Source organism: Crocodylus porosus, unplaced genomic scaffold (genome assembly GCF_001723895.1).
Source record: "Crocodylus porosus isolate Cpor-Errol unplaced genomic scaffold, CroPor_comp1, whole genome shotgun sequence".
Classification (NCBI taxonomy): domain Eukaryota; kingdom Metazoa; phylum Chordata; order Crocodylia; family Crocodylidae; genus Crocodylus; species Crocodylus porosus.
Genome location: NW_017728886.1, coordinates 28,546,094 through 28,549,286, shown reverse-complemented (window position 1 = coordinate 28,549,286; position 3,193 = coordinate 28,546,094). Strand labels below are relative to the sequence as shown.

At 41.7% G+C, this 3,193-nt stretch overlaps 1 protein-coding gene across 3 annotated transcripts in view; it reads left to right on the top strand.

Annotated features, from left to right (window-relative positions):
• The window catches only part of YME1L1 (YME1 like 1 ATPase), a 40,141-nt gene that overhangs the window by 25,308 nt on the left and 11,640 nt on the right, over nucleotides 1-3,193 (top strand). The gene's annotated exons all lie outside the window — the stretch shown is intronic.

Sequence of the window (3,193 nt, the reverse complement as noted above, 5' to 3'; positions counted from 1 at the left end):
CTTTGCGTTAGTCCAGGGGTGCTTAAACCCTTGGCTCATGGGTTAGATCCATCCCCTGGAGCCATGTTATCTGGCCTGTGGGGCTCCCTACAGATTTGTGGAGAACCACACATTTGTGGAGACTGTGGTCATACATGTTAGATTGGGTGCGTAGGGTGGCATGGTGCTCAATCCTGGCACAAAGAGCCAGAACATTGGGTGCCACTGGATTAATTAGTTTCTTTTCTTTTTTTTTCTCTTTTCAAGCACCAAGATAAAAGAAACACACAAAGATAATGGGAAATCCACAAAAGTAAATGTAAAGGACCTAAGAGCAAGTGCAGCTCTTGAAACTCACTTTTAAAAAATGTAGATCTCAAGTTGATATCCCTTTTGGTTCATAATTTAAAATTGGATTAGTTTATACTTTTATAATATTTGGTCTCTACCTCCATGAATTGAAGTTTTGTTACTTTAAGGTATTATCGTCTGAATTAATAGTCTAAATTTTCATAAAAACTAAAGCTTTGAAAATACACAAATCTAAGTTTAATAGAAATGTTCTTCTGTGATTTCAGGTCCCAGGAGACACTGAAAAAGAAGTTTCCCTATCACTTACTCTTTTTTGTCCCTGTTTTTGAAGACTTTTATTACATATTTTATGTTAAGAGGAAACTCTTGATGAGAAAGATGTGAGCAAGCTCTTAAAATTTAAGACAGGGCCAGTTCTGTGGCTGCCACTTCTTCAAAATTTCTTTCCCTTTCCTCATCAGTAGTCCTTAAATGTGATTCTTGAAAGCAATGGTGGCCACTTGTTTTGGCTGGCATGGTACAAATTCAGCCCTCATCCTCCCTGTGTGCCACTGATCCCAACCTCCACTGACAGGTTTGAGTCCTGGAGTGGAGGCAGAGGGACTTTAGCTTGTGGCCACACAGAACAGAGTGAAGACCCAGGGGGGACAAAGGAGGGCAGAGCCATGGAAGAGTTGTTGCAAGAGAAGTGTCACCATCAGGAGCCATGTTAACCCATCCATCCCATGTGCTGTAGCTGCTGCGGATATACATGGAGCTTGAGGATCCAAAGTCCTGAACTCGGTGGCAGCTAGAGGGACCTGGTTAACTTGGCTTTTTTTTTTTTGGTATGATCCCTGATACCTCTTTTTGGAGCGGTATATGAATTGTAAAATCCTCGTAGTAGATGTTGCCTATAACTTGCATGGTGGGAACAGATTGATTTCAAATAACCTTAAACTATGTTTATGTTATCAGAGGAGGCAAAAGGAAATGCACCTTGTGTTATATTTATTGATGAGTTGGATTCTGTTGGTGGAAAAAGAACTGAATCTGCAATACATCCCTACTCCAGGCAGACCATAAATCAGCTTCTTGCTGAAATGGACGGGTAAATATTTTTCCTTTTTTGATCATTAGTTATTTGATTGATATTCTATAATACATGAATGAGCAACCCTGTTTTGTAAAGCTAAATTACCTCACCAGCCTTAATGTTTGAATGAGAAACAACAACATTCGGCAAATAATGTTTGATAAGAAATGTATAACATTGTTATATTAGTAGTCAGAAGCAGAGGGACTGGTGGTATGGAGAAGGACACCAGTTTGCGGCAGTGCAGATAGAATTTCATTTCAGGGGGATCCTGGGAGGATAGAGTGCTTGCTAGTCTAAAGGGCGAGTGTAAATGAAAAGTGAATTGGGTCTGGCTTTACACTGGCTAGAAATACTGCTTACTTTTCACAGATATGAACAATTCCTTCTATCTTGTGCCAAGGCACAGTTGCTTAGTAAATCCAAGACTGCTTCATACCTGTGTGCATAGGCTTTTTTTTTTTTTCTGTGCTGTGGTACAGACCTTAATAATCAGGGACACTGTTCTTTGGTAAAACAGAAGCAGGAGTTGATATACTTTTGCCACTGCAGGCCACAGTTCTACTTTCCCCCAACCAGGTGCCAGGTAACAATGTGCCGGTTAACTGAGCGGCCCGAACAGGTATCTTTGCCGCTTCTCCCGCAATGGCTGGGATGTCACCGCCCCCTCATGGGTCCTGAGGGACAGGGAAGCAGGCCTCGCACAGCCCACTATGCCCCAGGCCGTGGGGGCTCAGCAGCGCAGGCTGCTTTGCCTCGGGCTGTGGGGGCTCGGAGAAACTGGAAGTGCCACAGTGGGCACTTCTGGTTTCACTTTACCTTACAAGCTGGCATGCCGGTTAATAGAACATGCCAGCTTTTAAAGTACTGGTTAATGGAATTTTTACTGTACTTATAGCAAGAGGGGCACATTAAGATTCTTTAGTTCAGGGATTGGCAATCCCTGAGAGATTGGCCTCTTGTTGGATGGATCCAATCTACAAAAAAGACTAGATCCAGGTGGCAGCAGCTTTGGGAATCAGCAGCATGCTCCAGGTGAGGAAGCAAAGGTGTCCCCAAGGAACTACTGATGCCCTATTCAGTTTATTTCCTCCCCACCACTGGGGCAATAATGAAGGCATCCCCAGGGTCCCATCACCTAACAAAGCTTTGACTGTACAAAGTTGAAGCAAGCTCACTTTGCCTTTGTGGACAGCCTAATACCTGTTTTGTGGTGTGTTGGTATGTATTTTAGTTTTGTATCCGGCCTAGGAAACCCTGTTCCATCTAGTCATTTGGAAAGGCCCAGCTAACGTAAAACAGTTTGGTGCTTCAGAGAAAGAGTTCAGATAAGAATTGCAGTGAAAATCATAGGAGTCTCTTCTCCCCCGACCCCCATCTATGAAACCAAAAGTGTAAAGACTTTGACAAATATAAAATTTAAAACTTGGACTTATTGGTGAGGTAACTTATCTAATCATTGGTTAGAAGTTTATATATGCCTGGAGCTTTTTAAAGTTTCTGTTAGCAGTGATGGAACAGTATAAAATGAACATCATCACTATCTAAGAAGGTGTCTTGGCTTGGATGCAGATATATTAGGCTTTCAAATAATACACTTTTCTGTTGTAGAATAGATACCTGTCAATTGGGCACAGGGTTTATAGTAAGCAACATATACCTCAATTCAATCAAAAAGGTAGAGTTTATAAACAAAAGACTACCACATCTGCAGTTAAGTCCATATCCATGCCCCTACATAGGATAAAAACAAAGACATTAGGAAAGAATTTTATGAAAAATTAGAATTTGTCTCTGAAACATTATCAGAGTCGTGTTCCCCTGCAC